Source organism: Topomyia yanbarensis, chromosome 3 (genome assembly GCF_030247195.1).
Source record: "Topomyia yanbarensis strain Yona2022 chromosome 3, ASM3024719v1, whole genome shotgun sequence".
NCBI lineage: Eukaryota > Metazoa > Arthropoda > Insecta > Diptera > Culicidae > Topomyia > Topomyia yanbarensis.
In genome coordinates this window covers 376,683,707-376,697,809 of record NC_080672.1, presented here as the reverse complement: position 1 = coordinate 376,697,809, position 14,103 = coordinate 376,683,707, and the positions used below count along the sequence as shown (strand labels likewise).

General features: G+C 38.0%; 1 protein-coding gene across 3 annotated transcripts in view; it reads left to right on the top strand.

The window, feature by feature from the left end:
* Nucleotides 1-14,103, top strand: part of LOC131693311 (uncharacterized) — a 903,090-nt gene that overhangs the window by 302,563 nt on the left and 586,424 nt on the right. The gene's annotated exons all lie outside the window — the stretch shown is intronic.

Sequence of the window (14,103 nt, the reverse complement as noted above, 5' to 3'; positions counted from 1 at the left end):
TCACCAAGTATCTGCCAAATACAGGCCGAATACCGGAGATGTAGAATTCGCAACACGTAATAATTGGAGAAGTCTCTTACCTAGTATTCCTAACGATGCTTTTGTGGTAATAGAGAATCTTGTCTTGAAAATGTAGAAAACGATCGGATGGGTTTTTAGTGGATTTTCTACTTTCACGGTCTAGAAATAAGAACGGCTGTTGTATACTGCCCGACGTTAAATATAGTCCGCGACAAAATATACAAACTAGCTTCATATAACATTGCGAACAATAGTCATAGTTACTCTAAGTAGTGAAAATCAGAACAATTATTATATTATCGGACAAAAATCTATGCAACTTTTATCCTGCTTGCTACTCATTCTATGGATAGTTCCACTTTTAACGAAAGTACCTCACAAACTTCAATTCCCACATGTTGGACATAAGCTGACACCACCGTTAAATATTTCTCCAAATTAATTGAATTTAAATTCGCAACGCAATTAACTAATTTGGAGGTTCGAACCGAAGCTGATGTTAACTGTTGTGAAATAAGATTAGATCATTCCCATGTCCTTGGAGATAACGCAGAGTACCAACAATAAATATTCCAAGTGGCATATTACACCATTTTTACATAAGCAAACATGCTTTGGTTCAATGACATCAACATAATCCTATCAACTCGGTGTGGTGCCGACCCGCAACAAAGTTATAGAACGCGATCGCGTCCACCATCACCTTTGTGCCCATATCCACCGGAACAGGATATTTGACGGGGAGACGATCTGAAGGTTTGACCCTTTTTACAGAAATCCCTACGAGCCCAATGAGATTTCCCGTCACCTGGATTCGTGCGTGATGTTTTGCCAGTTTTGTAACAGCGATTGGTGTCTTTGATTTTTCATTCGCCATAAAACTGAAAATTTTAAGTTTTTCTTTTTACTGTCATCATTTTCTGTCTTCTTCGCTGTCGTCGAACTGTTGCTACTCTATCAGAATCGAATTAATCCCACTGTAAATGGTTTTCTCAAAGATTGATAAACCTTTCTTGTAACAGCGAATTTGAATGTGTTTCGTACAGTTAATTTTCATGCAACAATTGATCTAATTAAAACAAGTTACGCTGTATTCTTAGATCATAAAAAGGGGGTTCTGATTGCCCGGTGGACCCTTTTTTCAGAGCGGCAGGCTCTACTAGAATTTCGGATTTTCGTATACCAATAAACAAAGTAAACAACTTTAACTTTTATCGTTTATTCTGCCTCCGTCACGCTTCTCTACTGTCAAACACTTCCACTGGATGCTGTCGCAGGTAGGTGGCCGGGCGGTTCCTTCCGACTATAGTTACTATATTCATAGTTAAGCGGACACAAAAACCGAAAAACTGGCAGCTCTTATTTCTGGCACCCCATGCAAATGTTCAAGCTCTAACTTAATAGTTTCATTGTTGACGTCGTGAGTAAGAATTTTACATGTACGTATAGCGAAAATAATTCAAAGATAAGATGATTTCACACTTATACCAATATCTTTCGGTATTACAGAAAAAAAATATAGTTCACTTTCATTTCTCTATGCTCGATACTACAAGGAAAGAGTGAAATAATAATCACCATAATTACAATATCTTTTCCATATACATCAAAAGAGAACATGTTTTGTGACGTCATGCTCGATTGGCTCCGGTATTTGATAGGGGGACGCTGTCTAGCGAGTATGTCATATCGAACATCAGCTGGACCGGACCTGATTATCACGGTTAAACAGCAATAAGTAATACCTTTTACAAATATGTCATCGACTAGTACACGAGACATGCGAAACCGCTTACTCTATATTCTCTTTTTGGGGTGAAGTCACCAAAAAAACGGGGTCCAAAGTGCTAAACCGAGGCGTAATATATGTATATTGACAACCACAGCCTACCCCTGGTATTTGACATGTTCAATTGGCTCCGCTCAATGTCTCCGCCTAACTATGAATATAGTAACTATACTTCCGACAGGCAGGGATGCCAACGGCCGCGTTCTGCTTCGGTCGTATCTTAGGCTCGGGCAGCGGTTCTTGACTGTTAGCTAGAAAGGTGAGCTTGGTTCCTTTGTTGGAACCTCCCTAGCGACGATAGCGAACTATCGCCGGATCAACTCGCTCACCGCGAGAGATCCCAGAAGTCACCGCAGTGTACTTCCCAAGGGGCACCTTTGGCAGCCCTGCTTCGCTCTCCTTGACGTTTAGCTGTGAAGGAAAGCTAGGCTCGTTCGGCTGATCCTTTACAGCGAGAGCGGAAAGGCGTCTTCTGAGTCTTTTATACTTAGCCGGGGAAGCGAGTGACTCCTTGACGATTAGCTTCCTCTTCCGGCGACCCGACACCAAAACACTAGTTTTCGAACCACGGGCTGACACTTTTGCGGGAATATTCTTCCGCATACTAGAACTAGCTAAATTTGTCCAACGAAATAACGTCCAAACGGGGTAAAAAACACATGACGTCGTTCACTCACCTTGGCTCGAAATTTTCTAAACTTTTCAATAGCCGCCTCCCGCAGTCGACCAAAACAACCAACTACCTGCCTTGTCGAATAGCTGCCATCGATAAACAGCACACGTATTTTCGTAAGTGGAGAGCGGTAGCCTAACTGAACCCAAAGCTAATTATACACAAATGTTCAACAAAATTTACCTATCTGCACAAAAATAATCGTTCACAAACGCGAAAATAAAAAAAATAACTAAACGTGAACGGTACAAAATAGCGATGAGTATAATTTACGTAAACAAATACATTATACGGAGTGTACAGCCAAAAATAGGTATATTTCCACCCAGGGCGAAATTATCACCCTGACGGGTTACAAATTGATCCCAATTGCATATCGAGATTGTATTCCTAGTTTTAAGATAGTGCCAATACTGTATACCACATTTTTTACAAAAATTAACTGAATTGTTCTTCCTGTTGAAAAAATTCTAACCATTAAATTCACTTAATCCTTTAAAACTTTGTATTTCGTTTGTACATAACTTTGACTTTAAAATAATTTTACACTGTGAACCCTCAGCGTAAAAATAACAAACCAAAAATGGCACCTTCAAATAAACAGGCCAAGTTTAAAAAATAATAGCAATGATTGTATCTCGAAACACATGTTTACATTTTAAACAGCAACCTCTTTTATTGTTTGTCTTTTGCATTTGCCCGCACAGCGCTTTGAATTTCTACAGTTGTGTTACCAGGTGATGGCAGTTTTCGCCGAAATTTAGCTTATCAGTCCACATGTGCAAACCGCCTGGCAAACCAAGTTTTTTTTTCAGAAACTTCGACAACTTTCTCTGCTCAAACTAAACTTGGACTTTTCCTTTTCTGGTATCCGAATACAACTCTTGATTTGCGAGATGCTTGAAATCCGCCTTGACGTAGATATCTTCGTTCATTAAGACTTAATCAAACTTGGTCGACAATATTGTGTACAACTTACGCACTCTTGCTTTAGTCGTAAATTGTATTTTTTATTCTCAAATATCATAATATTTGATCCAAAGGTTTGTCGGTTGTTTAAGGAAATCATTCCCATTGGAATATTTAAATTGTATTACTGGTTTTTAGATAGTCCCAATACTGGGCCACACAATTTTTCAAAAAAAAAATCACGTTGAAAATGCCAAACTATAAAATTTACTCAATCTCTTATAAACCCTTAGTATAAGAGAGTTTAAATATCAACCAAAAAATGGCAACCTCAAAAAAGGCTAAATATAAAAAAGTATAATATCCCGGGAAAAGTAAAAATTCCGGGATTCCCGAGAAATAAACTCCCGAAATGGATGCTCTAGTGTTCAAGTTTTTTAAAGGCACAATTAAACAAAATCGGCCAAGTTTCAGTTAACCAATTTTTAATCGTTCCACTTTTTAAATTTCTCCGAAGTCGCATTCTATAAATGTCTGACGCCTGATAGATTACCATCATGTTGACACTGCTAATTCAATTCCAAAGTATTGAATAACAATAAAAAATTCTTTTTCTTAACCCACGCGAAGCGAAACAAAACCATACCGCTCTGACGCCAACCAGCTGAAGATTCCGTCTGCAACGGCATCAGCAACGGGAGTTGCATCATTTCTAACCCAAGTTGTGATGCCAGCAGCTTATCACATTGCGTGCGTTCTCGAAATTACGATTACACAAAGCTCCCACGCAGACCGTCTACCTGAGTTCGCTGAGACACTCTTTGTATGTATCTACATAAATATACATATATCATCACCGAACTTCCCACATGTGTCATCTGCCTCCGTCCAGGATGAAATATTTCAATTGCCATTCGTTAGCGTAACCCGACACGGCCGAAACGTTGTCAGTATTTTCCCCTGTGAGTGTGACCCGCCTCCATACCGTTTGCGGCATCAATTCGGCACATCAATGAATTTGGATAGCAATCCTTGAACAGCTAACACCCGGGTGAAGAACCGGTGTGGTTGAGTTTGTTTTGGTATTTTTTGATAACTACATTCAAACAGTCGGGTGAAAAGGGTACCTACTGAAAGTAATTTTTTTTTCTGCATGTTTTTCTCGTTCTGTTTTCGTGGGCTGACGCTGATTCGATCTGAGGTTTAATGTTTTTGGCACTCTTCGTCTTGATATGGGGAACTGTTCAGTTCGTTAGGGTGGTGCAGATGGGAAGTCGCATTGTTTCCATTGGAAGTTTCTTTTACATTAGTGATTCTACTAACATCAATAGTAGTGATGCAGCTCCTGACCGTATTTGAAAGTAAATTAGTTATGAAGATGCGATTCAAGTTCTTCTCACCAGAATAACTTAGTGATAGGACGACGCTGGCGCTAGCTCCATAAAGGGGAAACACTATTTGTGTTTCGGAGGTTTTGAAGTTGTCACCTCGATCACTATAGTAAGCAGTCCATTGTTGTACAGAATTTTCCAGGCCTCGATATTTCGATTTTTGACCCTTAAATCATGTATTGCGTTTTGACTCTGTCTCATCAGTATATGTAACCGACTTAACAAGCAGATACCAAAACAGAACACTGCTTGTGTTCACGGAGTAATAACTTACACCGAGTAAGGTGTCGGAAGATTGAAGAGTGATGAAGCTCTTGATACACAGGATCTAAAACCGAATTGGAAAATGTGATACTGTGAATCCCATATGCTTGAAGCACCCTATATGGTGATGTACGCTTCAGTTACCGCTTGCCGTCGTCGTTCGGTATGAAACGAGATGCGCTCCCATGTTTTAATAACATGCTTGTTTATTTATCCATCAAACAAATCTTACATAAACAAGCAACTAGAGCTCGTTACAGGTGAACGTGAACGCGTGCGGGATGATTCATTATGTCGAGAGGTGCATGCTCTTTCGCTTCATGAGTCTTCTTGGCAGAGCAGCTTCAAATTTAAGTAATCTGCTCTGATTTTTTCACACAAATTAATATATTTCTTTCGTTTGCTTCTCAGCAATGATTGTCTGAATAACACGCAAACAAGCGGAATTGCATTCCAAATTGGCATAACCTAGTGAAAAGTTATGACCATAAGATTCAATTAATGATTTGAGCTTCCCGATGACATGATAATAGTTCGCACAAATTACCGGAACCATCAACAACATTTCCGTCGTCGTATCTTCGTTACCCGTTCCCATCGAACCTGTCGCGCTTATCCATCAACTTAAAGCGCTTTGCCACACAATTGGTATTTGTTGATCTTGGTCAGGAAATACCCAACCACCGAGCAAAGATGCATTCCTGAGATGTTCAGCTGCCGAGGTGCGGGGAAGATATTACTTTAATTTTTTGTTCAACTTTGGCGGTACGTCCGTGTGGAACCATCAGTTATCGCGCGAAAGCTACTTTTCCGAACAGGTGTGCATTCCTCTTCCTCTCTCTCTCTCTCTCTCTCTAACTCTTCGCATGAACGTGGTGGGAAGCGTGTATAGCTACTACTCCAACCGAATGGAAACTAAATTATTTTCTAATGGCTCGGGTGGCGCTTAGTTGAAGCTGCTTTGTTGGAACAGAGGTCATTAGTTATTTGTGAGCCATGGTACCTACGGTTCTTGTGGTTCAAATTGGTAGGTCGCACTGGGATGTGGCATCATCTGGTGTTTACAAATAAACCGTGGAAAAGTTTTGAGATTGAGTTAATGCACTAATGATTTCGCCATTCATGAAATGCCTCACTTTACTGATGTTGTGAGCTTATACAATTGCAAGTCAAAGTTTAATAAACAAATTGCATACTATAAATGTCATTAGATCTGCTGGATATTTAGACTACTTTTACGGTTGAGGAGATCGACCGTCTACACATGGCTGTTTTTTTGTAAGTCTGTTTTCGAGGAATTCAGTACAGAATTCGTACGCTGAGTCATAAATAAACGTGAACATGCGTGCTGAGAGAGCAGCGGTTGGCCAGAAGCTTGTGTCACTTACCGGCGGACAGTCCTTAATGTTTTGCATCATATCCTTTATCCATTCTGTATTGAGTGAATCACTGACATATAGTCACCTTTTCTGACACGCTATTCTCGATTGTGTAAAGCGGTAAAGGATGAAATCTAATTCTGCACTAAGTAACAGCATATATATATATATATATATATATATATATATATATATATATATATATATATATATATATATATATATATATATATATATATATATATATATATATATATGTATATATATATATGTATATATATATATATATATATATATATATATATATATATATATATATATATATATATATATATATATATATATATATATATATATATATATATATATATATATATATATATATATATATATATATATATATATATATATATATATATATATTAATATACCGGCTCTTCCGCGCCAAGGTATAACTTCCAAAGCTTTGGTTTAAAAACCGTATTTAAAGAAAAGGGAACTTTCATGAAGGAAATTTATTGAATTGGTCTAAGATGAAGGCTATCGAATTGCACAAAAAGTTTTTTGTTGCAATCGATCTGTTGACGTGTCAAAAAAGCCATTTTTTTTATTAAATCTGGAACCGTCTACCGACAAACCTACATTGACGAATTCCTTCAAAAGTGACTTCTTCAGGTCTCATGAAGGTCCGACACTAGCTTTGTACTACTTTTACTTTCCTAAACAGTAGTAAGCATTTCAACATTCCAGAACTTCACTCTGTCAGAAAATGTAGGGCCATCGGAAGCTAAATCGTAGAATCTCACTCCTGGTCCTTTCATCCAAAATCATCCAGTGCAGTACTCTGCGTCATTCTTTCGAGTTTGAACTGCTCATATGGTAGTAGGTCTTTGCCACTATTGCTCTTCTCCCATCCATTCTTCTTCTTTGCCACCAATGGATCAAGAGACCTTGTTGCTCATTACATTTATCACGCACAATAAACATGTAGTTTTGCAATTTGGCATTTAACCCAATTATGCGGAAACGTGTCTGATAGGGAGAGTGAAGATGCCAACTTGTCATTAATATTTTGCAGTGAATTTTTTCACATTCATTTGGTATATCTTTTATACCTTTTGTACGCTTGCTTTGTACTGCAAATTTTGGAACTAATCATTGAAATGTTAATAAGAAGCAATACTCCCGGTAGCCGGCTGTTTGGAGTTCAAATTGATTGTTTCGAATTCTCGGAAATTGATCGCGAGCGACTTTCGTACTTATTGCTAATATCGTATTGTCAATAGATGAAGAGATACCTCTATTATATTCCACGCGACTATATCATGTTATGTAACGCCCCACGGATTAATAATTCTTAAAATACCTATTTGGCATTCATTTCTACTGGAGATCGCACTTCTGAAAACTTTGACGTACAATAAAAAAAAAACAAAGCGAGTGAGTACTAAGCTTAATCACAATATCTACCAAGATATATCCTGATTCATTGCCCTACCTACTAATAACAATTATATCCTGCAACACTTGTAGATTATGCAGAGAATTTCTCGGTCATAATACTCACAAGTGTTGAACTAACATTCCTTCCCATCCCAAAATTGACCTGCGTGGGCGTGGTCATCTACGTTATTGATCATACTATAATCTTAGTCTTTTTAGGTTGCACGTTGAGTATGATGTACTACTCCCAAGTATCATATAATTGGTTCAATATGCAATTTCAACAGGCTTTGATCAATCACGGAAAACTAACGAGCGGTCAACTAAGCTAGGCTAAGTTTTACAGTTAGAACTTACTGATCTTGTATTATTTATTGAGATAAATGGTTGGTTTTAATAATTTACGATTATACGCAAATGCAATTGGAATTGTAGCCAGTTGCTAACATGCTCAATAATAGCCTAAGTAGTACGTTTTAACATTGTATGCAACAGGTTGAAGTCTTAAAATATGGCAAACATGCGTAATCGAAGAAAAATTTGGACCTGACAAATAAATTAAAAAATATGTACGTTAAATAAACGAAAAATAAACGTTATAACGAGTGACGCTATATCGAGGGTACGGTATATCGAAGATTACCTGTAGTACATATTCAAAGCAGAGATATTATAAATTGGAATTACTTTGGATATTCACGAGATAGACCAATACTACTCCGCGAACATTTATTTGTTTGAAATATGGCTTAAACTATAGCTCTTTACAACAATGGCTTAAGAACTATTGAGTTTCAGTTCCCTGTACATAGGTTCATCTAACTGAAAATCCGGATACACAATTACAGTACTGCTGGCCGGTTACATATCAAATTATATGAAGAGCCGTAATCAGATTCACAAAGATCACACGAATAATACTCAGCTCGCTGAATAGTAGCCATGTGATAGTGGAGTTTGCAATATCCAGTCAGTGCCCTGACTACAAACCTGCAATTGTGGTTGAAAAAATGCAACAAATTCTTTGAAATTTGAATCTCCTTATCAAACCAACTCATCGACAGTGGTAGAACTGGTTCTGGACCAATGAAGCCAGAATAAAGTAATAATATTCTAGGTGCCCGGCCACCAAGGAATCGGTGGCAACGAAGTATCCGATGAATTAGCCATGCGTGGTTCATCAAACACGTTTGTTGGACCAGAGCCATTTCTAAAGCAGGCTAAGGCTTGGACAAGAGACCAACTACTAAAAGACTGGTGTATCGTAGTAGGCGCTCGACAAGCTAAAAAAAATGATGTCACATTGATTGTGACAGCACAAATATCGCGAGTTGTGAGGTCGGATATGAGACATTCGCAAGTATACATGCACGAGGCATTTCACGCGGCCTTGCCATGTCATTTTTATTGAAAGCTACTGGGTCACTACAGCTACGACAACTGGGTCAAGTTGCTTTCCAACATATAAGTTTTCTTTATGGAAATACAATTCTTGAGCCAAAGCTAGGGAAACTTTTCTTTACTGCACAAGGCGGAATAGATTTATAGTTGCTGTATGTTTATGCTGAAGATTGATTTATGCTACTCTAATTGATTTATGCTATACTCTAACCATACTCGATCCCAGCACTACACATTTCATTATCAGCACATATTATACAGCAACTAGAAGATACCAAACACGTTGGTCTATAGCGAACCCCGAAATGGGTATTAGGATATTTGAATCCTACGATTTGCGAAGAAACAAACGTCCACTGTGTCAGTGATTCGCTGAAAAAGTAAGGGTAAGACCACAGATAACATTATAAATTTTTTTTTTGTGGATGCCTTAACAGGAAATCTATTTCCACTGGGATTCCACCTTAGTTAATTATCTTAAACTAATTGCACATCAATAAATGTCTGTCTCAGCTCAGTTTGTTTTATTTGTTTTGTTTGTTTTTGTTGCCATTGTTCATGGGCTGAGACAAGTTGCGTCCACTACCAGGGGGCTCTTGTATGAGTTCTTTGGTGTGGGGGAGTGTGGTGGGCAATTAAAAAATTTAAAAAAAAAAAAAAAAAAAAAAAAAAAAAAAAAAAAAAAAAAAAAAACAGACGTTTAGGCTAGAACAAAATTTCTTCAGAAACCTGTGTAAACTTTCAAATTGATAAACGTTGGAAATCCGTGTTTCACTATTACCATCTGCGCAACTGTTTGCTACACATGTTTGACAGCTGCACTCTAACTGCATTGTACAAACGTTTGCCAAACGTGTTTCAGACGTCTTATTTATTCAGAATTTCAGTAGCGGGTATTTACACACGATTCAAATCGAGCCTAAACGTCTGTTATCTGTGGTAACACCCACAACATTCCGTGCGTGACTGACATATTACTGCCAGCCATTCAGTCCTTGGCACGAAGAAACACCTTCCTGCTTTCAGTCACCTCCAGCGTTGCCAAGTATTTTGAAACAAAATCTGGTACTATCGAAAAAAATGTCTGGAAAAATCTGGCTGACGATATCTTACGATAAAATGGTAGACCGTATCCTATGATAAGAAAATTTGGCAAACTGTATTTTACGATGGTAGGCTTGTACATAATTAACTTGGGCTCGTTTACTTATCGTGCCAACCCGAAAGAAGTAATTGGCTCAAAGGATAAAACATCTATAAAAGATGCAAAAAAAACTTAGTAAAATTACAACTATGCTTCCAATTTTTTGTCTTGTTGCAGTTTCATTAAGATACTTGTCTCGCATGTGACATGAAAATAACAACAGCCAGTTAAATCTTCATTTGCCAAAGTGAACCCCACTTTTTATTTTAATGCCGCTGAAATTGACAGATACAACTTTTCCGGTATCTGGAAATGTATAATTAAAAATCGGACCTGTATCCCAAAGTCTTTGTGAATCTATTTTACAGTGTTTTTATAGGAATTTAAAAACTTATCAGATTGCGATTCCAAAGGCGAGTGTGTATGTGTACTCAAGGGGCTCGAGTCCATTAGGAGGTTGAAATAACTTTTTTCTTGCGCCGGACAAACCCAACCTAGAGGCCGCGTGGCATCCGTCGGAAGCCAAGAATTGACCCATACTACTTTTTTGTTCAGAGCGAAGAATTGATTTAATTTTTGATTTCTGGATGTCTAGGAAAATCTGGTAGAATTCCAATAATCTGGCAAAATGTCTCGCTTGTGCAAATGTCTGTTTTGTTAAGAAAAATCTGTAAGATTACAGATAAATATGGAACATTGGCAACACTGGTCGTCTCTTACGACAAGGGAGCAGGAATTCAGTGCAGTCTTGGTTGAGATAGTTGAACCCGCCGGATTTGATCCAGTCCTAACCTCAACAATAAACCAGCTCATGGTCTGTCAATCAAAAGCGTTTAAAATATTTGCAAATGGGATATAAAACAGTGCTACTGGATCTATTCTGGATACTTTTCATGGGCAGCAATTTTTCATGCAAATTGAAGTTTTGAATAACGATATAGCTATATTTAAAAAAAACAGCAACGAAAAAAAAATTTAGAATCTAAATGCAGCTGGAGTTGTGAATTCTTGGTTTAGATGTTAACATATAAAAGTAGTGTGGCAACTATGGTGGCTTGCAGTCTTTAGGTTTTCGGCAGGGACTAGTAGATAACATTAGGAAGAGCAAGAAGCCTGTTCTAATCTCTTCTCTTTGGTTTTTTCTGGAGAAAGAAAATAGACTATTCTCAACCACCTAGTGGACCACATCCACACACACAAGTTCGAATTTTATTTCTGGAGGGATTTTTCAGATAGTGCTCCCGTTTAGTTCACTCATTATGAAGTTAATTGATAATTCTTTTATTGCAGTGTTAGAATATTTCAGCGCCAGGTTCTATATTCCAAACTAATATTTTGTCTTCGTTGTTCTGAATTATATTTTAATTATTTATTTTTCTTTCATTTCAGGTAATTCCGATGAGCACTTATAATTTTGTAAGTATACTGTTATCTTCTATTTAGGGCATATTTATGGTCTCAGGAACTAGAACAAATTGTCTCAATAGACGCGTTATCCTCTTTAAAAATTATATTTCAGAATTCAATACGCATAACCAAAACAAGTACAAGCTTAACATATTTAGGGAAAAGTCTTGTGCTTTCATTCCACTTTTTATATAACAATGAAACGAACTTATATTTCACACAACATACTAGTATTTCGACTACGACGTTTAGTTCTTCAGTGTTCATATCAGTCAGTATCGACATCCAAAACTAGGCCGTAATACCTGTATGGCAAAAAGAAAAAAAATGCTCTGAAAGCAAGACGGTTAATACTAGAGATACCAAGAAAAAATCCCTTAACCGTAATATTCAAATCCTCTCTGTGACGTACTCATGTGGAACGTCGTGGTTGGGACACCAGAAATTGCGTTGCAGCGATCGGTCCTCGGGATCCAGCTGGATCTTCTCGATGTCGCCTACGAAGGCGACCGGATGTGTGCGGAACCGCAACCGGCGATCGACGGCCAGCCCTTCTTTGTGCTGGATTCTTTGAAAACAGGATGGTGCGGAAGGTAGCAGTGCGAGTTCACGTCGTCTGGATCGACGAGCTTCTTCAGGAGCGCCTTTTGAGCGAATTCGTCCATTGATGTGCAGTATGGGGCCATTCATAAACCATGTAGACTCATAGGGGGAACGGGGGGGGGGGGTCTAGCAAAAGTCTACGTTTGTCTACGAGGGGGGCAGGGGGGCTCTTTGAAAAAGTCTACGTAGACTCTTATTTTTTTGTTATTCTCGTATTACTAATTATAAATGGGATTTAAAGAGAGTTGTATTTAAAATATCGGTCTATTCAGCTAGGTGTATTTATGCAGGCACTTCAAAGCTAGTACACTATTGAGGTAACTACTCGTTAAGCGACCACTCAACCCAGAACCCACGATTTTGTTTGGGCAACCTCACACGTTGTTGTTTCTTGCGTATATTTTGATATAGTTTTGATCGAGGAATAATACAAAATGACAGTTCTAAAGATGTTTGACCAAAATTCCTCTCGACGGAAGATTTTGACTGTGAAATCATCTGAGACACCACTAGTTAACAGACATGCATGGACCATTAAATGCATGAACCATAAAATGTTAAAAACTACAAGGGACAGCTCTATGGAGTTGTACGAATTGCAGACGTAGGACTGCAATACGTGAAATATTTAATTTCTTATTACATTTGGATTAATAATTAATCAAACATATTTCTTTCTACAGTTCACTTCATGAATCAAACCGTCTTGCTCATCAGATCATTTTATTTACAATGGGCGATCGAATCCGATTAAAGAAAACAGACAGAAAACTGCGATGGAAAACCGAACTAATATCTGGAACTGCTTTAAAATTTTGAAAGGTTTTCCATTGTGTGCGGTAAACAACCAGACCGATGCTTAAAAATCATATTTTAGACAATACAGTCACAGTTCTTGTACAGGACAAGCTTTATAGTTTTATTTTGCCGTTCTTGTAATTTTTCTAAAGCACACATAAATGTAGCGATTGTAGTGGTCTGAATCATATATCGAAGCAAAACATATACAAGAATCGACAATAGTTTTATGGATGGACTTAGATGCATTTTTTGCAGCGATTTTTTGAGTAACAGTGCATCCATTCATAAATAGGCTTTGTAGTACCTATGTATTGGTAGAATAAAAGTGGGATAGGTTGAGTGGAAATGAATCTCGTGGAATCAATAAATTGATGAAACGTAAATAATACACCTTCGTTACACTTTCTTCTATCCATTTGCGTGAATTTGTTGCTAAGAAAGTTTGCATCTCCTTAGCCTGTCATGGAGACGACAACGCAAAGAAAAACCGAAAGCTTTCGCTTCGCGCAACGAAAGCTCAGATTTCTATCATACACGCAACACTTGGATACACATTCGCCTCAAACAATAAACCCAAGCGAACGGTGTACCGTGCTTGAATCAAAAGGCTGCGCCAGTACATCGTATCCGTACACGAATGGAAGATACGCATCAAGCAAAATGACTTAACGCTGGTGATGATGGGTGGAGCGAAAGACAGAAATAGTACCACGACGCTAGCCTCTGCTACACTGGCTGTGGGAGCATGCAGCGCAGTGCTCTGCTCTGCCTGCCGTCCAAGAGGCAATTGAGCTTGCCCAACCAAATCTGCTCTTTAAATAGTCGATGATGACGTAATTCATAGTTTTTTGTTTAGTTTTATTTACGTGACTTTAAAT